We start from the raw sequence: 27,660 nt of genomic DNA, 5'->3' as shown, positions 1-27,660 counted from the left end.
CATCTCTAATCCTAACATCTGGGATCCAGAGACAGAAGATTGTGAGTGAAGCCCAGCCTGGGCAAAGTTAGCAAGACTATCTTAAAATAAAACAAACAAAAAACCAAAAAGCCAGGCTTAGTAGCTCAAGCTTAACATCTTAATTGAGAGGTAGAGATGATGAGGATCCAAGTTTGAGGCCAGCCCAGGTAAAAACTTCATGCTATTATCATCTCAACCAGTAAAATGTTAAGCATGAGAACATATGCTGATTATCTCAGCTATAGAAACCAGCAGTAGGAGGACTGTAGTTCAGGCCAGCTCCATGGAAAGGAAGAGTGAAATCCTATTTGAAAGATAATGTTGGTTCAAGAGGAAGTGGAAGTGTACTCATTACCTCACTCATGTAACTGTAACCCTCTGTATAGTATCTTTACAATAAAAAAAAAAAAAAGAAAGATAATGTTGGGGCATGGCTCATATGGTAGATCACCTGCCTAGCAAGTACAAAGTCTTGAGTTCAATCCCCAATATTGAGAGAGAGAGAGAGAGAGAGAGAGAGAGAGAGAGAGAGAGAGAGAGAGAGAGAGAGAGAATAAAAGGAGAGAGGGAGAGAGTAACCTATATGTATATATAATAATAGAGCAAATGTGGTAACTGGTGAATTGGGGTGCTATTCTTGCAAAAATAAAATCGAAAACAAAACAATGTAGACACTTTTCCCAGGTGGTATCCTCAGTGGTCACTCCTTTGGTAGTGGCTTCTTCCACTGGGTAGTTTCCCAAATTCTAGTAAACTCCATGCTTTGCTTCCTGGGTGATATCATTTTGCATCTCTGTTCATTCAAAATCCCATACCACCTAGCTCTAGGTCTGTCCACTGAACCTCAGTGACCCAGGTCCACCTGTGAGGACCACCAGGATGATTTATGTCCTCAGCTGTAGCCCACATAGATTTTTAACTAGACCTGGGCAGTGGTCTGACAGAACCCAACCTTCCACGCATGGAAGGGTGCTTAAGAGACTCTAAAGTTGCTTTGGCTCTCCATTTTTGTGTAAAATCATACTCCTATGCACAAATGTAATGCCATATGTAGATTAGATTTGCTGCGATTGTATTCTCTTTCCTGTTTTGCATATCTTTCTCCCCTGCCACATAGACTCTGTTCCCTTGGTTTCTTATACCATGGCACAAACCCTGCTATCCTTACATCTACTGTGACACCTATCCCCTCGCCACCCCCCCTGCAATGCAGGGCCTCAGCATGGGGATTTTTTTTTCTGTCTATTTTTGGCATTGCAAGTGGAGGAGGAAGGATCTCAGCTTCTTTTCCACATAAGTCTTTTATTATGAGGACACCCTATTATTATTACCCTTTGTTAAGTAGTAGGGCACTGGGTTACTTTGTGGTCATAGGACCTGCATGATATTGCAATTAACTTCAGTAAACATTTCTTGAGAGCCAGACTTTCAGGTCCAGGCACTGAGCCAGGGGCTGCAGATACAAACATCATCAATAACACTGTGCCCTTGAGGAGTTCCCAAGAGGCAAGGGGAGAAAATGTGGTAAGTGCTGGTGTTACTGCAGTGCCAGAGTATCCTGGGCTTGGTGCCTGAAGGAAGGAAGCATCTTCTCATCCAGGGAGGGGAAACCCCAGTTCCATCATGGCAGCAAGCAATCTCCTCTACGACTTCTAATTAATTATTTAGCTACAACCTTATCCTCACCCCAACTCCCCCCATTGTACTGTCGGCTCCCAACTTTGCTCAGTCTTCCCAACTAAAGGTAGTTTCAAGTTATATCAGTCAGAATTTAAAATAAGGGATTCATGACAGGAAATGTGTCTGCTCCTCAAAGCTCTTCTTTTTTTTTTTAATTTATTTATTTTTTTTATTGTGAAAATACTGTACAGAGGGGTTACAATTACATGGGCAAGATAATGAGTACATTTCTTATCAAGCATTGTAGCCTCCTCCTTTGTTTCCCCTTCCCATCCCTTCCCATCCTCCCCCCACCCAATCCTCCCCCACCCCTGCACTCAAAGCTCTTCTTTATGTAGGTAGAAGGGGCTGGTTGTTCTAGCTCTCTCCTCTGAAGCTCCTCACTTGTCTTCTAGAAGTAATTCCCATCTGCGTTAGTCCTCCATTCCCTTCTCCACACCTACTCACTGCCAGGCTTAGACATTTGCAGATAATTCAACAGGCTTTCCTGTGTATTTAAGAACTGTGTGTGACTTCAGATGGAATGTAGAGTTGGGGAAGTGTGCATTCCACACCAACTTATCCGGTCCAGCTGCAGCTGGACCATACAAGGAACTATGACTGACTGCAAAGCACATCCCATTGATCCCAAATTCAGTGTGTTCCAAGTTTAAGCACGCCAGGGCAGAATCTCCTCAAAATGCCTTTGAACCCTTCAGTACCCACCAGGGAGAGAGAATGGCATCATAGCCTTCTGTAGTAGGAAATCTTACTTTTGTATGTTAACAAGACCGTATGATGCTATGTTAATTCATGAACTCTTCCAGGACCTCCCAGCATACACAAGGGCCTCCGAAGCCCATATTTCAGCAGCTCCATGGTAAATTTACCTCTGCTTACATCAAACTGTCCTGAATAATGCCAGGTGTGGAGATTCTTATCTATAATCCCAGGAGAGAGCAGGAAGATCTTGAGCTTGAGCAAAAGTGAGTGAGACTATCTGAAAATGAGTGAATGGATTGATGGACTAGGGCTATGGTTCTAGTAAAATGTTTGTTCGGCAGGTGCAAGGCCCTGACTCCATCCCCACAACTACTATTACTAGTACGAAGGAGGGAAGGAAGGAAGGAAGGATGGAAGGAAGGAAGGAAGGAAGGAAGGAGAGAGCAAATGGAAAAGAAAGTCATGTTCACTGAATCATTGGCTTCTCCCGAGCATCTCCTTAGAGGACCTTTGATTTGAATTTTGAAATCCTTTGTGTGCTAAAGGACTTTGTTGAAGAAATTCCTTGCAGCTTCTTTCAAGTTCACAGGGCTCAGGCTAGGCCTTCCAAGGATCTCCCAGTTTTAGCTCTGTGAGTCCCATATCCCAGAAAATCCAGCAGCTCCAGGAGGAAAGGAGTGGTTGGTGGCCTCATTTTGGACCAGAGATGGATACTTTAAGGAAGGGAGTAGAGGGGGTATGAGCCTGACCCCATGCAGACTGGGCACTGCATCCCTGCCCACTCTCCCAGATAACCCTGAACATCTTGGCCTTGTCAATTGTGGAAGCCAGCTGAGGGACAGAAGCAGAAAAGAAATTTATAGAAAAAATATTTTCCTTTCTCTATCTTTGCCTTCTTACCTTCCAGCTTTTTTTTTTATTCTTCTAACTTCTGTAGTGAGTTGCTCCTTAAACATTTTTGCTGCTCTAACAAAATACCTCAAACTGGATGATTTATACACAAATGAATTTATGACTTAAGCTACTACAGGATGAGCAGTCCAAGACTGAAGTGGTATAGATTTGGCCTGTTTTTGCATCGATGGTTCTATCCACATGGATGGTTCTAGCTAGATGGTTCCATCCACAAGAATGCTTATATCCTCAACCTGATGGAAGGAAAACAGATTTCTCAAGTCCTAAGAGCACTGATCTACTTGTAAGGGTGGAACCCTCATGACCAAAACCCTCCCTAAAGTCCTTGTCACTTAATGTCATCATCTTGGGGGATTTGTGCAACATATCCTCATTTTGGAAATGCAGGCTTAGACCATAGCAGAGGGAATGCCCCAAATTTAGGGATGACAGTCAAACTTAGTGTATGCATAAAACAATGGCTGGGAAGAAGGTAGGAAGCAAACTATGTGAGTGAAGATGATTGATAGCATCATTAGACAAAACTGTTTCACTGTGCATTTTGGGTGCTGAGTTTCTTTTTCTTTTTGTCAGCCATGGGGCTTGAACTCTGGGCCTGGGCACTGTCCCTGAGCTTGTCAGTTCAAGGCAAGCACTCTACCACTTGAGTCACAGTGCCATTTCCAGTTTTCTGGTGGTTAATTGGAGATAGGAGTCTCACAGATTTTCCTGCCAGGCCTGGCTTTGAACTGCAATCCTCAGATCTCAGCTTCCTGAGTAGCTAGGATTATAGGCATGAGCCACTGGCACCCGGCTGGGTGCTGAGTTTCTGTGGGAATGATGGAGGGCAGCCAGCATTTAGGGAAGCTGGAGTCAGGACCAGGAGAAGATGCCATAGTCTAATCCTAAGGTGTCCAAGGCTTGAAGTCAAGGCATTGAGATTGGTGGGTTGGGGGACTAGATAGGTGGTTCTGTGGCACTGGCCTACTAAATTGCTAAGAATTTGGGTCTAGTTCATAGGGGTGTTGTTGTTGAGGAGAGCAGATAGAAAAACTGACAAACTGACCATGCCCCCTCAATCCTGGGGTTTGAACTCTGGGTCTGGGTGCTACCCCAGAGCTTCTTTTGCTCCAGGCTAGCGCTCGACCACTTGAGCCACAGCTTCACTTCCTGCTCTTTCTGAGTAGTTTATTGGAGAAAAGAGTCTCATGGACTTTTCTTCCCAGGCTGGCTTCAAACCACGACCCTCAGATCTCAGTCTTCTGAGTAGCTAGGAGTATAGATATGAGCTACCAGAGCCCAGCTGGAAAACTGACATTTGAAGACCAGTACATGTGAAATATTTTTGGCTACTTGGTGTTTGTCGATGTCACCTCTTACCCCTCCTTAACCTACTCCAGGGACATTAGCCAGGCAGAGCTTCAGCCCTTCCCCACACCCAGCTGGCTCTACTTCTCCGTTCTATTTTCACATCTCAAAGTCCTGCATTTGGGAAGTCCTCCATGGTAACTGGCCTGGGTATATTTTTATCTTTAGCTATGCAGTTGCACAGATAAGTCCCCAGATGTTTCCAGAAAATGGCATGTCAAATCATAAACCTCTATAGCCTTTGAAGGATGGGCTAGAGTCTCATCAACACCTCATCACTCAGAGCGCTCCTCTGGGTGCTGTTCCTGCTTCTACCCCTCACAGGGACCCACAGTTTCCAAACAGCTGTAAGTTTTACTGTGGTTTTTCTCTCATGGGGGCGAGACTAGGTGTTCTCGTTAGGATGACATTGGTGCTTTTTGTCCTTTGCCATCACACCAGTTTTGCTGTGTCTTCTCCTTCTACCTGTTCTTGGCCTCCCAGCCAGAAGCATACTTTCCAGCCTCTGAAGACCTGAGAACTCCCAACTCAACAAAGAGCAGGGCCTCCTAACCCCCTTGGCAACTAGACCTTGCTACTGTTTTTGTTTTTGTTTTGTCATGGGGCTTGAACTCTGAGTCTGGGTGCTGTCCCTGCCCTCTTCAGCTCAAGGCGGGAACTCTACCACTTGAATCACAGCACTACTTCTGGTTTTCTGGTGGTTCATTGGAGATAAGAGTCTTGTGGATTTTCCTGCCCGGGCTGCCTCTGAACCATGATTCTCTGATCTCAGCCTCCTGGGTAGGTAGGATTACAGGCATGAGTCACCAGCACCTGGCTAGACCTTGCTACTTTTGGACCCATTGTTTCAGCATCCAGAGAAAATGTAGACCCTTTTCCACCACCTGATCTCTTGGTGGCTTCACTATCACAGGTATTTTGCCTAAATGTGAACTTGGGAAGACCTTCTTAGCATCCTTGGCTTTCCACCCCAGCAGGAGCAGAATCCCCTAGAGACTCGATTAAAAACATCCTGATTTCTAGATTCCATCTCTAGAGCATCCTGATGGACCTTGAGATTTCTAGAACTTTTCCACATGACTTTAATACATAAGAGAGTTTAGATGTGACCAACACAACCTTTGTCCCATCCCTCCTGAAATCCCAAAGTCTCGCATGCAATTCTGCTCAGAACCTGTTTGGGGCATGGGTGGGGAGGTGAGCTGGAGACACTTTTCCTTCCTCATCACCTCCTTCTCTAGGATCCTCCCTCATAGCTACTGCTATCTGCCCTTACTACATCCACCCTGACACTTCCATCCAGTACTCCTACCTGTACTGGGCCAAGAACAACTTGGTAAGATAGGCCAGTGATCTGGGAATGGGGCTGAAGCAGGACAGTTTACATAGCAGCAATGCAAACAGGCTCCAAGAGGAATTCTGCCTCTTCAATGTGTTTATCCTTTATACACATGATTTTGTCTGGATTTAAAAATTCTGTGCATGTGCATTATTTACCATAGCTAAGATATGGAACCAACCCAGATGCCCCTCAGTATATGAATGTGGTATATATAAGAAAATGTGGTATATATACACAATGGAATTCTATGCCTTCATCAGAAAGAATGACATTGCCCCATTTGTTAGGAAATGGAAAGACTTGGAAAAAATTTTATTAAGTGAAGTAAGCCGGGCCCAAAGAAACATAGGTCCCATGGTTTCCCTTATTTGCAATAACTAGTATATATCTGAGACAAGCAGAAAAATTCAGCTAAGTTGATGTTACACGAAATGAACCCCATTTTAAGGACACAAGTGTTTTTTTCTTTCTTGCTATTGTTTCTAATGTATTTATAAGATACCACGTGATTTTTTTTTGTTGCTTTGTATGTTCCTCCCCCATGGTATAACCCCTATTTTCACTGTATTTGATGCTGGTATAATTTGGGGAGCGGAAGGGGAAAAACAAATTGTTTAGATAGGGATACAGGTTGACCCATTGCAAGAACGAGATGTACTATAACGAGACGCTATATCAAAAAACGAACTTTACAATTGAGGTGGCTGCAGCGGTGGGGGTGGGGCTGGGGGGAGGAAGGTTGTGGGAGGGGGGAAAATGTAGTTGTGGAGATGGGAGGGAAGGGATGGGAGGGGAAAAATAAAGGAGGAGGCAACAATCCTTGATAAGAAATGTACTCATTACCTTGCTCATGTGATTGTAACCCCTCTGTACAGTATTTTCACAATAAAAATTTATTTTAAAAATTCTGTGCATGTATATATCTTAACTGGATTCAGACTTTGAGGATGGGAGCTGTGCCTTGCTAATAACAGTGTTTGTGATCAATATGGACTTGTGAATAACTAAATTCACATCTCAGGACTTCAGAATGTAGACTGGGAGAGGAACTATGATTCAGGCCCAAGACTGCTACTTGGAGGTCAACATCAAGGGTGGAAGCAGATAGAGCTCTGGAGAGTGGAAAGGCTGCCATCAGAGCCCAGGAATGGATGTCATCTTTCAACCCATGTCATACAATGTGGATTTGCTCCTGTGCCCTTGAAAAGAGGCTGGTCGAGGTGGAGACGTGCTATGACTAAAATACACACCAGATTTTGAAGAATTCAGGTGAAAAAAATAAAAAAGAATGTATCTCCTTGTGGATTAGATATTGAAATGGGTGTTTTAGATATGTTGAGTTGATAGGACATAGTAAAATGTTTGCTCAATATTACCATGTTGCACTCAACTAGGGAGTTTAAAATTGCATATATGGGAAAACTTATGTGGTTCACATTTCTAAGAGAAAGCTGGACAAACCAGAAGGACTGACCTGGGTGCTGGGTCCTCACCAGCACCATTTGCAGTGTGTGGATGACTAAAGGTGGGTCACAGAGGCTGGGTACTGAGTCCCTGGCCACACAGCTAAAAGAGAGTTTATATTAGCATTGAAGCTGAATGACTTCTGATGGTTAACATCAGGTCTGTTGGAAACTTCTTGGGATAGTGGGGTGTCACATAGGAATAGAGACACCCCAACAGGAAAGGAACCCAGCAAGGCAAGATTTTACTTTTGCAGAAAACCGTGCTCCTGACAGGAAGCCAAGCAAGCAAGTGGGCTGATCAGACAGTTTGCCCAGATTTTAACCCTAATGCATTACTGTCCTTCATTCTGATCTGTCTCAGAACTTAAATGGACAATCTTGTATGATAGGCTAGTTGAAAGGGGTTGAAAGTTTATCCGAGTAATCAACCATAATAAGACACAGGGCCAAAACAGGACTGTGTCAGGAAAACAATTCTTACTCAGCAGGTGCTCTACTACTTGAGGCGTACCTCCAGTCCCTAGAAAAAAACAATTCTTAAAACAGGATGTGGCTTATCTAAAATCGCTTCTTGTAAGATGGCAGTTAACCTTAAAATGACAGTGCTTATGTCGGGCAACCACTTAGAAAAAAATAATTCTAACTCCTTTTATTTCACATTTTCTTCAAATGATTGATTTTTTTCCCATTCTGTAGCATCCAACAGAAGGATTTAAAAAAAAATAACAGGTGTTTGTTGTAGGCAGTTTCAAGCTGAACAAGAATTTTTATGCAAGGAATAATACAGCTACCAACCACCGTCATTACTCTGAAAGCTATCACTAAAGAGGTAAATATAGACATCATGATTCCTTTGTTTTCCAAACATTTTTCCCTCAAGCTAGTAAATGGTTCATCTATCCTCAAGTTTCCAGTTAACTCTAAGAGCTTTGTGATTTTGCCATCAGGGACGGTATTATTGGGGAAGCAAGGGCAGCAATGGCCTCCTGTCATACAGACTCGGCCTTTCTCAGCTAACATCATATCCAGAGCTAGTCTTTTCTCCCATGCCATCCTACGCGTGGCATCTAGTGGTTCTGCTATTCCCTAGATGGCATCTCTAGTGTAAGTAACAAACCTCTGCATATAGCTAATTTACATTTTTATCTGGTGGACCACCAGAATGGAATGGATTCAATACTATCTGCTATCTGATTTCTGGCTTGAAACTTATTGGGAACTCCTTGGAGAACCCCACAAGTATCTATGTAAGTGAGAGTCACCAGGGATGAAGTCTCTTATTATTACCCAGTACAGGATGTTTGAGAATGGTCAGGTTGACAAAATGCCCAGGTAAAAGGGATGGCCAGTTGAACTCAAAAGCAGGCTCCACTCCACATGGCCTATAAGGTTCCCAGCAGTGGCTCTCCACCATACCACTAGACACTTGTCTGTGGTTAATGCTGATTACCTTTTCAAAACATCAGCTCACTGCACCCACAAGTTTCCCCCAAATGTCAGTTGTTCCATCTAGAGAGACAGGAGGGAAAAGGGAAAAAGGCCTCAGGAAAAAGGGGCTGGAAAGTTTAAGGTTTTGTTGTCTTAGACCCTTAACTGTCAAGAACAGCAATAGCAGGTCTTACAAGATGAGTTTCCCCAAGCCATATAGATTATACCGGTGGTATGAGGCTCAACCCACCTGAGCCTCTGGCCTCCCTGCAATTCAAACATAATAGTCATTATTCTGTCCATTAATGCATGGACAGAATATTTAGTCCGTTCTACCCAAGCATTTGTCTCCTCATTTCCAGTTTCAATTTCTATGGTCCGTCTCAAATTCTTCACCTCCGCTACAGTTACCTTCATGGGGTCATAAAGGTGGGAATTCATAGGAGGAGCTGTTGGGATGGGAGGGATTTATGACTTGAATTTTGAGTTTCATATCAACTTGAGGGTCCATCCAGGCCTCAAAGCCAAGGATACTCACCTAATGGGGATTAGTCAGGAAGAGTTTTGGAGTTTCCCACCCAAGACATAGACCCCCACAGGGCAGTACTTGACAAGCATCAAACTCTTATCACTTGGCATTATGAGACTGGGTGATGTTTAACCAGGCCACCTCTCTACAGATACACTGAGAATGAAAGTGAGATCTTTTTAGAGTCTGTTTGGTAGGGTTGGATGTGGGACTACTGTCCAGTGTTCCTTCTGACAGGAAGCTGCAGCCACCTTGACTCAGGTGGAATGATTCCAACCTTATGGTTTTAACAACTGTGTCCATTGTGAGCAGGACTTGATATGGTCTTTTCCAGGTGGGAATGAGTTTATCTTCCTTGCAGGCTTTCATCAGGACATGTTTTCCAGATTGGTTAGGATGAGCTGGAAAGTTAGAGGAAAGACAGCACATCATTTTCAAGGCAATTTTCCAGGACTTAAAAGATAAGCGGCCAGTGGAGAATATCTTTCCTTTTGTTGTTGATCAAACCTTACTTAATAGTTGGCAGGTTTGAATTTAAGTAGTTGGCCGGACTCAATCATAATCAGGTGGTTCCCATCTATTCTCAGCAAGTTTAGCACCTGTTTCAAAAAGGTTTCTCAAAGGTCTGGTCTGACCTCCCTCTCGTGTTGTTAATTCTAGGCAGTCATGCTGGATAAAATTTGGTGCCTGGCGCTCGTAGCACACACCCACCTGTAATCCTAGCTACTCAAGAGACTGAGATCTAAGGATCACGGTTCAAAGCCAGTCCAGGCAGGAAACTCTATGAGACTCTTATCTCCAATAAACCACCAGAAAACTGGAAGTGGCACTGTGGCTCAAGTGGTAGAGCACTAGCCTTGAGCTAAAGAGCTGAGGGACAGAGCCCAGGCCGAGTTCAAGCCCCACAAACAAACAAACAAAATTTTGGGGGAGCTGGGTTTAGACAGTCATTCAAGATATTAGAACATCACTTCCTTTTTCCTGTACCCTGCTTCTTTCTGTGTCAGGGATGACCTTGACTAGCCTGTTATTAACCTACTTTTCCTTGTACCTTCCATGTGTTTAAAAATATATGTAGTTTGAAATAACTTGAATAAAACTTTTGAATTTAAATAACGTTGTAAAAATACTCTCAGTATGCAGGAAGAAAAGCAACCTTAAACTGTTTTTCTATGCAATAATGATTAAACAATGCATTTTTAAAAAATTTTATTTTATTTTATTTGTGAACATACTGTACAGAGGAGTTACAATTACATGGGCAGGATAATGCGTACATTTCTTACCAAGCAAAACAATGCATTTGTTAAGTCCCAACCAATAGCCAAATTTCAAGACCTTCTTGCTGTTTGAATTTAAAACCACCTTTTTGGCCTCGAGCCAGGGTTAAATCTTGAACGCTTATACTTGGCTAGACCTGACTGAGATTAAGTCCATCTTTCAAAGGGATACCTTTTGTCTCGTAAGAACAAACCATTTTCTGAAGATGTTTACACACGTGTAAAGAGTACATAAAAATTGAGCTCAAAAATAAAAATTTGCCGTACTTATTTAGAATACTTTTGCTCAACCTTCCCCCAAATTGGGGGAAATATCTCAGGGAGCCTCCTTATCTCTGCTTTTCTATTTCCCCAGGCTTAGAATTCTCATCCCTCATTTTCAGCAGGTTGTTGTGACTAATCCCCCCTACTGGAGGCTTCTTGTGTTCCCCTTTTGTCTTAATCCCCGCTAATACTGGAGGTTTCTCATGCAAACCAAGATTGCCGCCTGTCTCTGCTGTTTCATTATTCCCTAGCAGGAGAACAAAACCACAAATCAGGACTCTGCTCTCTGTCCATGACACATCTCTGTCATAGTGCTTTATAGCCTGAATTTTCCTGCCTTGGTCCCTGCACAGTGATCTGGTTTTCTGGGCGTCTGCTTGGGCCTCTTCTCTGCACTGCCATTTAGCTTTCTCTTTTGAGTCTGTTGTCAGTTGTGAGGGAGCGAGGGTGTAGCCTACCTGGAGGCTGCTGCAGTGGGTAGCAAGACATGCCTGAGGATGGGCTCCCAGGAGGCAAAATATCCCAGACAAGCACCCAAGTGTTGAAATGTCTTGGGATGTTGGGGTGTCACATAGAAATAAGGATACCAACTTGAAAGGATCTCAGCAAGGCAAGCTTTTATGTCTGCAGGCTATCTCCTGACAGGAAGCCACGTAAGCAAGTGGATTGGGCCAGCAGTTCACCCAGGATTTATCCCTAATAATTACTGCCCTTCACTCTGATTGGTCAGAACTTAGCTTCACAATCTTCCACGCTGGACTAGTTTGAAATGGGTTAAAAGTTTACCTGAATTATTAGTAAAATCTAGGACACCTGGCCAAAGCAGGAACTTGTCCAAACACACACACACACACACACACACACACACACACACACACACACACACACACACACACACACACACACACACAAATTAAACAGCTCTTACTTATCTGGTGCTCTGCCACTTGATGCCACACCCCTGGCTCCTAAAAAATAATTCTTATAGCAGGATGTAGCTTAACTAAAAAAGCTTCTTGTAAGATGGTTGCTACCCTTAAAATGGAGGCGCTCAGGTCAAGCAACCACCTTGACCGAAAAAAATTTTAACGTCCACAGATCCATTTGCAAAGAGAAAAGCCACCAGGGAGAAGTCAGAACCAAGTCAGCAGGGGAACTAACCGCGTGTCCAGTCTGAAGAAGAGAGCTCGGGAGAGACCCAGGAATGCCATCTTCAGACCAATGCACTCACCAGAGGGCAGATTTCTGTGTTGTGCCAGAGTCAGTGGTAGCACATGTAGGAGTTAGAATCTTTTCTATCAAAGTGGCACCACCATTTTAAGGGCAGCTGGCATCTTACAAAAAGCTAATTATATATAAGACACGTCTGATTACAATAATTGTTTTTCTAGGGGCTGGAGGCATGCTTCAAATGATAGAGCACCTGCTGAGTAAGAATTATTTTTCCAACCAGGTGTCCTGGTTTTGATTGATTGCTCAGATAAACTTTGAACCTCTTTAAAACTAGCCAGTCACTCTTGACTGTGTACTTAACTTCTGACCAATCAGAACAAAGGGTAGTGACTCAGTAGGGATAAAACCTATGTTGGACCACTCATTCCCTCCACATACTTACTTGGCTTCCCATCAGTAGCACGTTCTTCTGTAGGAGTAAAATCTTGCCTTGAAAAAGATCCTTTCTAGTCGGTGTCCTTGTCTCTCTGCAGCACTTCAATATCTTGAGCTATTTCCAAGAGAAGTTGTAAAACAAACAAAAACTATGTCCGCGGGGACTAAAGAATTTTCTAGCAGTCAACATTGTCTTCTCTTGGCTTCTTTGGAAGGTACTGAAGACCAGGTGCTGGGGCAGACCACAAAATGTTGTTTGACTCTTGTCAGGGTCCCCACCATCATGACCCTGCCAGGTGGCTTTCCAACACTGTTCCCAAGAGAGGCTTTAACAGGATCACTTAGGTGATATTTAAAACAAAGCAGCACAACTAAACAACAAGCCCGGTCCATCCCAGGCCTTGCAAGTTACAGTGTTGCACAGGTGAGGCCAAGTTTATTTTGAATATCTGCCTCTGAATTTTCTGCTGGGCAGTCAGGGTTCAGAGTCTCTGGTGCACTAAGGACACTGGGACAGCTATTGAATGGTTAGATGCTATGACTTCTCAGTTCTCTTAACACTGAAATTCTGTTACTCCATGTCTGCTAAAGCCTGTCAATGAAATTCATGAGTGAATTTGTCAAGACGAAGCATTTCCTTATTTTGCCTATTTACTATTAAAGGGCAGAGGTGGGAGTGGAGTGGGGATGGTTTGTGGGCTAAAAGAGTAAAATTGCCAGTTGCTCATATTAATCAGGATGAGTGAGGCTTCCCTTTTACTTTTGGTAAGCCAGGAAGCCAGGGGAGGGGAAAGGTAAAAGGGCCCCTTTCTGGCTAACAGAAATGTCAATATTTTTGCACTCATTGACACTCCTTTGAAGGAGCCAGTTTTGAACTTTGGGTTGGTCTACCATGGAGGAGAACAAACAGGGCTACAAAGCTTCGCCTGTGGGAGGAGACCATGTAAATGATTTTCAAGGAAGTGGCTTGCTTTGCTCACCACACACCAGTGACTAAAAGAGGCAACAGTGCCAAGCCCCATCAAGTCGAGGTATTGTTGAAAGCAGATACAGGATCGTCGGACTGAACTGGAAAATGCAGCAGTGGCAAACAGAGAATCAGAAAACAGTTGATTTATGATGGAAAAGAAACAGCAGGAAATCTGGGAAGACTGAATTTGGGGAGGGGGCACACAGAATTCAGACTCAGCAAAGCCAAGTACTACATGCTGCTCTGGGTCACATGTGACGGGGCTGGACTGTGGTAAGAAGTTTTTCCAAAATGCAAATGAAATGGTTATCTCTGGGGGGGGGGAGGGAGGATGGGAAGGGATGGGAAGGGTAAACAAAGGAGGAGGCTACAATGCTTGATAAGAAATGTACTCATTATCTTACCCATGTAATTGTAACCTCTCTGTACAGTATTTTCATATTAAAAAAAAAAAAAGAAATGGTATCTCTTTGCCCAGAAGGGTAGTGCAAAGTCTGTCATTTTGCTCCCATTTGCATGGAAGGATTGCTGAAGGACAGGTACTGAAATCTAGAAATGAGTGAGAAAAAAGGCTGCTATGAGGCCTTTAAAGAAATGTAGAGGCAAACACCTTAAGCCAATTGCTGCTGAATGCAGGAAAGTCATAAATGTCAAATTGGCAGTTACTGGTACTAGGCTCTCTATTCTAAAGAGTATTCTTTTGATTCTTTTGTTCTTTGCTTCATTCAGCTATTAAGGACATCTTTTGAGAATACTTTCTGGATTTAAGACACATGGAATCCAATTGTTTTTTCCCCCTTAGAACTTCAAGTCATTTGTCTCTAGTCCACTGAACATGCATTTCTGTCACAGTTATGAACTCTTTTTCTGTAGGATATGTCTATTCTAGTCCTCATACCCCCTTTCCAGTTCTACTTTGGATTATTTCTAGGTTAGTGTCTGCATTCTTTTTTTTTTTGTGAGACAAATTACTGTGGTGAGTTCACAGTTTAGAAAAAGTGCCCACACATGGAAGGTCTGAGGACTTGCTTGAGCACGCAGTCAGTAATAAATACATCTGCATATTGAACAGTAAGATTTTTTTATTAGGAATTTTGAGAACACCAACACCTTCTGCCTGTTTTTGTTTCAGGAGATGGCTCTCCCAGTGAGGTCTTGGGTGGCTGTGAGCTAAATGGAACTTTTTTTTTTTGGGGGTCTGGTCATGGGGCCTAAACTCTGGGCCTGGGCGCTGTCCCTCAGCTCTTCAGCTCAAGGCTATCGCTCTACCATTTGAGCCACAACACCACTTCCGGCTTTTTTCGTTTTGCTTATGTGGTGCTGAGGAATGGAACCCAGAGCCTCAGACATGCAAAGCAAGAGCTCTACCACTGAGCCACCTTCCCAGCCCATGGAACTCTTTTCATTGGATTTCACCTTTCTATTCTATTTAGATCCACTTACTGGTATACATAAAATTAACAACAAGGGCTGGGAAGGTGACTCAGTGGTAGAGTGCTTGCCTTGCAAGCATGAGGCCCTGGGGTTCAACTCCTTAGCACCACATAAGCAGAAAAAGCCAGAAGTGGCACTGTGGCTCAAGTGGTAGAGCAATAGCCTTGAGCTGAAGAGCTGAGGGACAGCGCCCAGGCCCAGTGCTCAGGCATTATGACCAACCAAAATGAATAAATAAATAAATAAGCAACAAGCTTGAGCATGCATAGAAGTCTACTTGGTCCTTTCCTGAGAAAGGACCAAACTATTTTCTGACTACTTTCTTTTCCATGAAGAGATTTCATGACCTACTCGTCATTATAACTCAAATACAAATTAACCACAGCTATGGCTAAAGAAACCAACACACATCTACAAATAAACAGCAATTCTTTGTGGTGGCCTTGTGATTCTTCCAAGGGAAGGTTGAAATGAGTAGGACATTGAACTTATTTAGGTCATCCAAGTCTGAAAGCAGGAACATCGGTGAGACACTGGTGTAATCCAGTGGGGTGGAGGTGAAAGAGAACTAGGTTTGAGGGTCAGACCAATCTAAGATCAGACACTCCTTAGGCCCTCTGTTTGCAGTTAGCACTTCAGCATCCATCATAGGACTCCTGGGGCTAACTCCAGCGGTATTGCGCCAGCCAAGCCCCACACAGGGTGTTGTGACTGCTGTGTGGGTCATGGACAGAGGCAGGAGCTGACTTTCTTATCTAACATACCAGAAGGTACATGGGCCAGCTGCAGGCTTTGTACAACTAGGAGCAGTGTGACTTGTTTTTGTTTTGTTTTGTTTTGTTTTTTGGTCTGGTCATGGGGCCTGAACTCTGGGCCTGGGCGCTGTCCCTCAGCTCTTCAGCTCAAGGCTAGTGCTCTACCACTTGAGTCACAGCACCACTTCCAGCTTTTTTCTTTTTGCTTATGTGGTGCTGAGGAATCAAACCCAGGGCCTCATGCATGCAAGGCAAGCGCTCTACCTCTGAGCCCAGTGTGACTTTTTTTGAGAAAACAATTGTTCTCTGTATAGCTCAGCCTCCTTATATGAAATAGTAGGGTAGAGTATGTACTCACACTGGAAATGAAGGGAGCTAACTAGATTAAGTCCTGTTTTTCTGGTAGATCTGGGAATCGAGGCTATGGAAGGACACTGATGGGATCATACATTTATTTCCTAAAAAGAATTTTTGACAACTTTTCTTTTTCTCTCATATCAACTTTTCCATTGATTATAGGATCAGGTACAAGTGCCTGAAGAAAAAAAATGATTTCCTAGCAAAAATCTATAGGTTGAAGACAGTGACTTAACCCTGTAATTCCAGCTGCTCAGGAGTTAGAGATCAGAAAAATTGAAATTCAAGACAAGTCTGGGGAATAGGTTAGCTAGACATCCCATACCCTGGTCCCCATCTCAACAAACAGGCTGGCCATGGTGGTGAACATTTGTAATCTCAGCTACAAAGTAGATATAGATAGGACAGTGTGCAACAAGATCAGCCCTGTGGAAAATATATAAGACCCTATCTGAAAAAAAACTAGCTAAAAGAAGTGAAAAATGTGTGTGTGTGTGTGTGTGTGTATCAAATGGTAGAGCATCTACTTAGCAAATGTAAAGTCCTGAGTTCAAACCCCAATAGTGAAAGTTTAAAAATGAGGGACCATAAACAAATGTTAAAACTTCCATTTTATCAGCATCCCAAGAAGGCTGATAGGTGTCTTTGTATCCAGCAACACTGGGTTAACAGTGAAGGCCTGTGGTAAAAACAAACTCACTAATTCTGAATCTAAATAACTGCCTAGCTTCTCTGGCGGGGCTAGGAGTTATATTGACATAACACAGATTAACACAGGAAATACCTTTCCTTCCATGTTGGTGCTAAGGATAGCACCCAGGGCCTATGTGCACGCTAAACATGCACTGTACCCCTGTGCTAAACTCCGGCTCAAGTGAAGCAATCTTAATTCTATTCTACATACAACCATCCCACAAAAACATGAGTCATTGAACCTTGATAGTAGCTTGAGTGAACGACAGAAAGGAAGATATATTTGGGACTTTTAGTGGAGACAAATTATGGGATGGTGAGAAGATGAAAGTATGTGCTGATTTATAAGATTACTTCTTTGTTGCTTTGTATGTCCCTCCCCCACAATATAATCCCTGCTTTCACTATATTTGATGTCAGTATAACTTGTGGAGGAGATGGGGAAAAACAAGTCGTTTAAGGATACAGGTGGACCTGTTGCAACAATGAGAAGTACAAGTTGTCATGTCCAAAACGAGCTTTACAACATCGGGGCTGGGGGGGGTGGAAGGGGAAGGATTGGGATTGGGATTGGGATTGGGAGGGGGGAGGCTGGGAAGGGATGTGAAGGGTAAACAAAGGAGGAGGCTGCAATGCTTGGTAAGAAATGTATGCATTATCCTGCCCATGTAATTGTAACTCCTCTGTACAGTATGTTCACAAATAAAATAAAATTAAATTTAAAGAAAAGAAAGTATGTGCTGAATAAAGTTTGCCACATAAAGACACAGTAGAATAATCCTACTTTGCTAGACTGTTGTGGGCATGAGATCTTGTAGGTGAGCTGCCTGGTTTGTTCTGAAGAATGCTCAACCAATGAGAACTCAGCTGTACATCTGGCTAGTCCCTGCCATGAACTCCCATGAGTTGGCATGAGTTGACTTCTTTGTAAGAAGCATTATGTTTCCTGGAGGAGATGACCTGTCCCAGCTCTGGATCCTTTAATTTTTATGACTATGTAGATAGGTCCAGATCTTTGGAGACAGGCTTCAGTGTGTCTTTCTCAAGCCTGTGACCCACCCACTAGGGAACAGTGAGACATGATCAAACTCCTTCTCTCATCTGTAAAATGAGAACAAAGTAATCCTTACATCACAGTGTCATTGAAGTTAGCTGAATTAATTCCCTAAGTTCAGTCCATGCCTGGCATGTTTTAGTTCTATACTCTTAACCTCTCCTGCTCTAGTCCTTTGTTTAATTTAACATTTACTAAACCCTACTCAGATGGGAAGTTCCCACTTTCAACACTGCCCTTTCCTGAGCCCAAAATAAAGAAATAAAATACCATGTTCCATGTAAACTTTGATTATAACCATTTCAGAGTTACAATATCTTACAGCTAGATAAATTGAATAGAAAAGGAAACAAACAACATGCTGCATAATAAAGCCCAGCGATTGTTTTAGACATATTTGAGACTTGGGTTATAATAGCAATGGTCCTACAAATCAGAATTTGGGGACAGCTGGCTACTGAAATGGGAAAGAGAAGATAAAATTAGGGGAGGTGGGGAGGGAAGGGATGGGGGAAGGAGGGGTAACAATACTTGATAGAAAATGGACTTATTACCTTACTCATGTAACTGTAACCTCTTTGTACAGTATCTTTACAATAAAAAATATATATTAAAAAAGAGAAAATTAGGTCTTTGCCTGGCTGATTATTTGGAAATAAACTCTGATGGGCCTGGAGGCTTAAATGTGAAAAATGAAAAACAAATCTCAGGAGAGAACCTGAGCAGGTCCTAGCCACCATGAGAAAAAACGGCTGCCCAGATGGACCGAGTCCCTTTTGTTCTGTGTGCATAACAAAACTCTTACAGAAAAGCCCTAGGTATTTATTTCATCTCAGGGTTCTTGAAATGTCATCAATTTGTACTTAAAATCCTTTTATGCTGACTTACAGCTAAGTTGGGTGAATTTAATATCACCCACATAAGACCTCCCCATAATTAACACTGCATTCCTTAAGCAACTACGAGGTACCCTGTCTGTGTGCTGGGAATGGCTGCCAACTCATACACTTTTATTGTTTGATCTTGATTTATATGAAGCTCCCAGGGATCTAATTACATGGTCATAGCTGAGGACTTAAGTGTATAATAGATCCAATAATTTGTCATTAAGTATGAAGATATGCTAATCGTTTGTATAGCAGTTCCATAGAGGTAAAGGCAGAGAAAATGAACCCGTCAAGGTGTAAGCATCTTTAGAAATCACACTTGACTAGCCACAGTCTTAATAAAGCATTTTATGCTTCAATACAGTTGTAATTGACCAATAATTTGTTCCTATGGGGAAATAATACCCAATAGTACAACCTTTGTCACGTAATTAAAGATCTTTAGTTCTATTATAGATGCTTCAGAGTAGATTTGTTGGAGGGGATGTGTGCTTAATTTTTGCTTTTAATAATTTTTGGTCAGATTACTTAATATGTGCAAACTAATGTCTTGTTTTTTGTCTTTGCTCCCTGAGAAAAGAATAAGCAATGGTTGTTCACCTTTTCCTATTCTCAGCACTCACTAGAATTCTATATATCTAATATTCCAAAGATTATTATTTTTTGGTAGGTCATAGGGCTTGAATGTGAGGCCTAGCCACTGTCCCTGAGCTTTTGTGCTCAAGGCTAGTGCTCTACCACTTTGAACCACAGCTTTCTGGTGGTTAGTTGGAGGTAAGAATCTTGTGGATTTTCATGCGTGGGCTGGCTTCAATCTGGGATCCTCAGATCTCAGCTTCCTGAGTAACTAGGATTACAGGCATGAGCCACCTGTACCCAGCTTCAAAAAATTACTTTTTATATAATATCGAGGAAGATGAAACTTTAAAGTGCATATTTTTATTTCAGCTTCTGTTTTTTCTTTTTCTTTTTGGTGATGCTTTTGAAGGAAAAAGAGCAGAATGAGGAAAGAAATATTAAAAATTACTGTGAGAACATTCCCCTGGAAACTGTCAAGTGATAAAATATATTAAGTTGCACTGTTTTTAACTCAAGAAGGCAAGCCATTTTGTATATTTCCTCTTATTACGTAAGGATGTTATGGCTTGATTTCTGTAACTGCAAGATGTTTCCTTGCTGATTGTGGATACCAAGCTTGGCTTTCCTCTCTGGAATGGGGAATATCACAGGAGGAGGCCCTCCCCCAAGCCTCTTTGGGATGGCAGGCCTACAGAAATGAGGCCTTACAAGTCCCCACGGTGTGGAAGAAGCTTTAGGCCCACTTCCGTTTCCAGTGTCAGAAGTTTAACAGGAAGAGTTAGAATGGAGTGCTTTTCAAGCTTATAGGCTCTCAAGCCAACAGGTTTCTCTCCCGTTGGAAGCCTGAGGTCTGTGCAAGCTGTGCTCAGGGTGTGATTGGAAGGGAGAGGGGGCAGCGTGGGCTCCTGTCCTACATGCTGATTTCTATCAGCGCTGATTGTGTAGTCTGGTTCTCCCACCGTTCTGTCCTTGGACTCTACAGGAAGTTATTGTTGGCTGGGGACGGGCAATAGAGAGAAAAAATAAAAATGTAAAACTAGCGAGTGGTTAACTTGGTAGCTGTCTGGACTTGGTAAAGGCCAAAATGCTGTTGGTATCTCAGAGGTGTTTAATAAACTGACTTCCCAGAACTGGGAGTAAATGTGTCCAGCAGGTGCTCCTGCCACATCTGTCTTACTAACTGCGGCTCTGGTAAAGGTTAAAAAAAGGGCTTCACAACAAATCTCTATCTATCTATCTATCTATCTATCTATCTATCTATCTATCTATCTATCTATCTATCTATCTATCTATCTATCTATCTTGTCAGTTGTGGGGCTTGAACTCTGAGAGCAAGAGCTGTCCCTGAGCTTTTTTTTGTTTTTTGTTTGTGCAAGGCTAGACTTTACCACTTTAAGCCACAGCTCCCCTTTCTGTTTTTAGGTGGTTAGTTGGAGATTAGAATCTTGTAGCCTTTCTTGCCTAAGCTGGCTTGGAACCCCGATCCTCAGATCTCAGCCTCTTGAGTAGCTAGGATTACAGGTGTGAGCCACCAGTGCCTGGCTCAAAATATTTTTTAAGTGGAAGTAAATTTTAAAAAAAGCTCACAATGAACAAGATAATCAAAATTTTAACAAAGGCAGACTCAATTCCACTCCAAATTCCTTTCTAATTCTGTTCTCCAAGTGTGGCAATTCTTATAAAACCTAATTCTTTCACACCTGATGTACTAAGTGTAAATGAGTTACAAGTAATCTCAAGAGTTTCACATCATTCTTCAAAACCAAAGCATGAGTGGCAATCAATTAAAAACTAGCAGAACTGGAGAAGGACTTGAAAAGAAATTTGAAATGGATTAAGTTTACTTTTATTAAAACCTTTGACATTTCATTGTGAATTTTTGTACTCATTTTAATTTTTATTTATTTTTGGTATTATTGTTTGAGCTCAGTCTTGTGCCTAGTCTGTCTGTTCTACCATATCCCAGCCCTATCTATATAACTATATGCTTTATTTTCTTTTTACACACACATACACACACACACACACACACACACACACACACACGTTGGCAGAAATAAGGTTTGAAGTTGCTAGGCATATCCCAAGTCCCATTTATTTTATTTATTTTTGCAACAGTGTCTTACTACATACCCTCAGGCTGGCTTGAAATTCACTGTCCAGCTAGACTGATTTTGAACTCGCGATCCTTCAGCCTCTGGAATATTAGGGATGCATCAATGGATTTTTTTAAAAAATATTTTAGTTCAAATCCTAGTACCATCAAGAAGAAAGAAAAAAAGGCATCCCAAGCATAGTGGCATATCTATTAATAGTAAGGGTTTTCCTTGGTGAGATTCTTTCTAAATACCTGAAAAATTCTTTTTAAGCATCTGAAAATCCTGAAACCAGACATACTGGTGTGCACCTGGAGTCCTGGCACTTGGTGTGGCTAAGAGGTGTTAGACAGGAAGCTCACTTGTGCTCTTGAGTGATAGAGACCTGAGCTAAATACATAACCCCAAATCGGAAGAACAAAGAACATGAAACAAAAGTCCCTGGAGTAGGGTTTGTAATTCAGTCCCCATTATAGGTTTACAGTTTCCCACCCAGGGACTGTAAAGCTCAGGAAGGTACTGAAAATGTGGCTCAGTGGTTAGCACCAGGGTCTGAGTTCAGTCCCCTGCACCCGATAAACAAAACAAAACACAAATTTCCAAAACCCCCAATAACAATAAGGGCAGAAATAGAGATGATAGAGGCACAGGTGGCACCGCATCATACAAGAACACATGGGAAATTTTTATCAGCGAGAATGTCCTCAAGACTTCCTATTTTATGGGTAGAAATTTGAGACATTTGGGACTGGGAAGGTGGCTCAGTGGTAGAGCGCTTGCCTTGCATGCATGAGGCCCTGGGTTCGATTCCTCAGCACCACATAAGCAGAAAAAAGCTGGAAGTGGCGCTGTGGCTCAGGTGGTAGAGCACTAGCCTTGAGCTGAAGAGCTAAGGGACAGTGCCCAAGCCCAGAGTTCAGGCCCCACGACCGGAAAATAAAAATAAAGAAAGAAAGAAAGAAGAAATTTGAGACATTTGAATTCCAGTCTTTGGAAAGGATCAATGTTGATCATAAACACAAAGTCAACTTGGCTATGTTCTCAGAGAGAGGGCAGACGGAAGGCCTTTCCCCTCAGCAAGAGCACCTAATGCCCTCCCCCCACACCCCGGGGGCCCTGGGACAAGCAGTAGCTAACAGCCAGATTGCCACTGGGAGTGAAGCAGTGGGTGTGTACAGATGCCAGGCTTCTCTGAATGCCATGATCCTCCCTCGCCCTGCAGCAGTGATTCCTAACTAGCACAAGGTGGTTGGCGACTCCCTGAAAGCTTGTGAGCAACTGAAGAGAATTGCTCCAGATGAGAAAAGTACTTACACAGGATACTTAACAGAGCCATTCCCAGAGTCCAAAAGGTAAAAGTCAAAACTCACTCCTCACAGTCTTTCCCGTGGGGGCTGAGGCTAACCTATGGCTTTGTTCTCCTGTCCTGCCCTTACCTTTACCTTTCATCTCAGTTCACTGTGCAAAATTTCACACGTTTACCTCCTAAGGAAGGAAAACCTCGCCAGATACTTGAGGACTTGGCTTTGTCTCAACCTGAGCAGACGCAGAACAAGCAAGCCTAGTAGTATGCTTTCCTCTGCCTGCCATTTGATCTGGAATATTCTGGGGAGGGCTTTGGCACCCCGTCAGGTCACAGTCAAGCGCTCTCTGTTAGTAAGATCAGGTCACGGATCTTTTTCCCCCCTTGGCTTTCATTTCATGGCTCAGCTGAGAGCAAGATTTTCATCATGAGAATGTAAGCAGTAAATGTTAACTTCAGCCAAAAACTGTGCTATAGCTATGTTGGGGTGATGGGAGAGGAGAATTGGTAAGTGGTGGGGGGTGTACTGAGGAGTGGGAAACAGGGATGAAAACATGCTGTAGCCTCATTTTCTGCAATAGGAAGAAATTGGATGATTTTTAAAATTGAAAAGTCAAGAAATAACAGTATCATCACATTATTTAGAAATGTAAGTATAAACAGTAGATGAAATAGCTGGAAGATTTGCCTCTGGGAAATGAGATGTAAAGATAGGAAAGGTGTAGTAGGAGACTGCTGTTTTTCATGATTAGCTTTCCAAGGTTATTTTACTCTGAAAGCTAAACAAATATATTTTTTTTTTGGAAAAAAACAGTTTTTGAAAGCTATTCTTCCTTTTGAAGGTCACCTTTTGGTTGCACAAAACATCAACATTACCTATACTCTCTCTTGGGTTATTTCAAGTTCGAAGACAGGATGTATATTCTATTCAAAGTGAATTAGGAGATCAATGAGGAGTTAAGGGGTATGAGCTTTCTATTGATTTCACAAAATACTTGAGAAGTCAGATTAAAGGAGGAAAGATAAACTTTGGCTCATGGGTTCAGAGGTCTCAGTCCATGACTACTGAGCCTCTGGAATGCTGGGAAATACATAGTCCAGTAGAGATGTATGAGACAGAGAGAGAGACAGAGACAGAGACAGAGACAGAGACAGAAAGAGTGAACAGAAAGGGTGAGGGTCACACTATCTCCTTCAAGGACATTATTTCCAGTGACCTAACTTCCCCCTGTGAGGCTCCACCTCCTAAAGGTTGTACAACCATCCAACAGTGCCAGCTGTACATTGTGGGTATGTGTTATGGCTCATCAGAACTGTCTTTTTGCCTGTAGAACACAATAATGGATAACATTACCACTTCCCTCAAAATGAGCTGGTATTCATTCCACATCTACTCTGAATAACAATGACTTTGTTTATAGCAAAATATACATAGGAAGCCAGCTCAGTGAAAATCACTTTGCCACTCAGCCACCACCAGCATTTTCAAGGGAAAAAAGCTGGAAAGCTGGAATAATCTGGAAGGACCTGTTATGGGTGAGACCCTGGGCCTGCTTCCCTCCAAATTCTGTCTAATTAAGTTGGACAGAATCAAGTTGAACTTAAATTGCCCTAGAAAAAGATCTTAGGCTTTATTATTATTATTATTATTATTAATTTGTAAAGGTGATATACAGAGAGATTACATTGACATGTCCTGTAATGAGTGCATTTCTTTTTGAACAGTGTTTTCTCCCAGTTTTTTGCCTCCGTCTCCGTTTTTGCCTCCCCCATAAGTTATATAGTTCATTTTCAACATAGTGTGTAGTGAATATCACTGCTGAACTAGTTGACCATTTGTCCCACCATTTCTTTATTTTTTTTGGGTCTGGTCGTGGGGCCTGAACTCTGGGCCTGGGCGCTGTCCCTCAGCTCTTCCGCTCAAGGCTAGCGCTCTACCACTTGAGCCACAGCGCCACTTCTGGCTTTTTTCTTTTTGCTTATGTGGTGCTGAGGAATTGAACCCAGGGCCTCAGGCATGCAAGGCAAACGCTCTACCACTGAGCCACCTTCCCAGCCCTGGCCCACCATTTCTGTTTCCCCTTCCCCTCCCCAAATCAGATAAACTCATATATAAGACAAAAGGTACAGAAGTCAAAAACAGTGACAAAAGGGGAAAAAACAGAAGGAAAAAACCCCACAAAAATAAACTAAAAAACCTTGTTTCCATTTCTTTAGAGTTCATTTCGATAGGCATTATTTTATGGAAATGATGCTTCATCTGCTACATCCACGGTCTTTTTATTCATTGTATGAAAATCCTCTGCCAATTCAATGCCTCCTGCTCACCCACATTCTTTCCAAAAAGTATAGGACATTTGTCAGCAGTGAGAAGAGAAAATTAGAAGCCACTGACTGGCATATATTTGTTTTATACTCTGTCATCATTGCTACCTGCTTTAAAAAAATAATGGAGAAAAAGTACCGATGTCATCCTGAAATCTGGTCATAGATCTGCCTGATTTGGAATGACTGTGATTTGTGGAGCCCTTTGATGTTCCTGTTACACAGGAAATGGCCCAGCTCTGAACTCATAAAGGAAGTGTGAAAAGTCCAATGCCAGTTTCTCAGTAAGTTAAACATGTCTGAGCTGGTTTTATCCTCTTGAAACACATGAGTCAGCACTCCGTGTGCACAGACGGATTAATTGCAGGGTGTGGAGTCAACAGTCAGACCTTGGTTGCAAACCCAGCTGGGTTATACTACCTGTGTGACACTGGACAAATTACTTCATCCCTCTGGATATTGGTTTCCTCCTCTCTAAGGTAGGCACAACACCTGGAGCAGTTACAATGCCTTGGGAGTAGCAGAGAATTCTAACAAATTGGCTTTAACAATGAGGAGACAGCAAGGCAGCCAATGACGTCCTTGAGCACCCAGCTTCTTCCTGATTCCAAGGCTGCTATCCACTGTATGGACTTCATTACAGATAGACTCCTGTTGGTTCCCAGGATGGCAGTTAGAAGGAATCAGTTCTTGGTTTTCTTGTTCTTGTCGGAAGAAGACAGAAACAAGCTCTCCCTGTGGCTTTCTTCTAACCCAAGGGGGAAAAAAAATATTTCCCAGAAACCTTAGCACAAGATGGTACCTGCTTGGCTTAATCAGGACCCCCAGTGGGCCTGGTATAGCTGTAATCCTAATCCTCATGGCTACCACAAGATCAGGGAGGAGGCAGAGAAACTTCAGTAGCTAAAAACATCCACCACACACACACACACACACACACACACACACACACACACACACACACACACACACACGAGCTGAAGAAGGTACAAGCAAAAGTATTTGGTATAGTGGGCAAACAACAAAAGGTCTTTCCTTTGCAAGTGTATAATTTTAGCCCTCTCCTACCCCAGATGTAAATATTTTCTCTAAGAGGGAAAAATTGAATTATATTACTGGTGTAATAGGTGGATCATGTCCAGCTATTAGAAAGCATCCTAGGATGCCAGGTGAAGTGGCTCTACCCTGTAATCTTGGCTACTTGGCAGATCAAGATGGGAGGATTGTAGTTTGAGGTCAGCCATGATATACTCCAACCCCCCACCCCCCATGCTGGCCCTGGGGCTTGACCTCAGGACCTGAGCACTGTCCCTGCTTTTTTGTGCTTCGTGCTCTACTACTTGAGTCACAGCTCTACTTCCAGTATTTTTGTGATTAGTTGGAAGTAAGGATCTCACAGGCTTTCTCGCCTAGGCTGGCTTTGAATCAAGATCCTCAGCTGCTCCTGAGTAGTAAAATTACACGTATGAGCCATCAGCTCCCAGCTGAGACTCCATCTTAACCAAATGACTTGGTGCAGTGGTGCATGCCTGTCATCCTCATCCCCAGTAACATGGGGACATACAAGTACTGAAGCCCAGGTCAGCCTGGACGTAAAGCAATAAATCTACCTCCAAAAATAACCTAATCAATGCAAAAAGGGTCTGGAGGTATGGCTGAAGTGAAAGAACAGAAGAAAATTTAAAGTATCCCCCTGACCTCGATGGAGCACACCAAGGCTTGGCTGTCCAGAAACGCAGGGAAGTTTCTGTGGGAGGTTCAGGAGGCTCAGGTTTCACAGCTGAACTTGGCATCTGTTTTGGGCCCAGACTGCTAGCCTTAGGTCCTTCTCTAGGCTCAGCTTTAGGGATTTGGGCTTCCATGGTCGGCACACAGTCATGGTCAATGACCAAAATCCTCACCAACTCCTTTCTGTTTATGTTCCTTTCCAGGGGCAGTGTCCTGCTCTGTGGTCATCGAGAAACAAAAATGGCTTCTGTGAGGCTCCTGTAAGGTTGTGTGTGTGTGGGGGGGGGGCGGGGATTCGTTTCCTTTGGCTAGAGATGCTTCCTTCCTTCCTTTCTCCTTGGTGACAGCAGATGAGACGGCTGCAGTGGTCAGCTGCCATGATGGCATGCCTGAAGTTCAGCTGAGCACCAGCCCCGATGCCAGAAGATGCCTACCTAGTAAGAGTGTATTATAGAGCGAGATCGAACCTGACCCTGGCCACAGCTCAGTGTCTTGCCGCAGGGAGCACAAAGGACAGCCTTGCTGCTTGCTTCTGGATTCACCACCACGCTGCTGCTGAGGCCAAGTGGACGACTGAGCTGCTAGTCAATGCAGGTTCATTCTTGTGGGTGTGGGCAGCCCTGGGCCAAGGATGTGCCTGAGGTCAAGGCCACACTGGGCCAGACGTGGCTTACCTGGCTAATCCTGTGGGCATCTGTTTTTCAGAAAAGTCGAACTCAACAGCCTGTGTTCCTTATGATCAGAAATTGTCCTAACTGTTTGTGAGACTGAATTATTGCCAGCCACTGGTGGCTCACGCCCATAATCCTAGCTACTCAGGAGGCTGAGATCTGAGGATTGTGGTTCAAAGTCAGCTGGGACAGACAAATTTGAGAACTTCTTCTCTCCAACTAATGA

Source organism: Dipodomys merriami, unplaced genomic scaffold (genome assembly GCF_024711535.1).
Source record: "Dipodomys merriami isolate MVZ:Mamm:240054 unplaced genomic scaffold, mDipMer1.0.p SCAF_13, whole genome shotgun sequence".
Lineage (NCBI taxonomy): Eukaryota > Metazoa > Chordata > Mammalia > Rodentia > Heteromyidae > Dipodomys > Dipodomys merriami.
Note: the sequence above shows the minus strand (reverse complement) of the source record.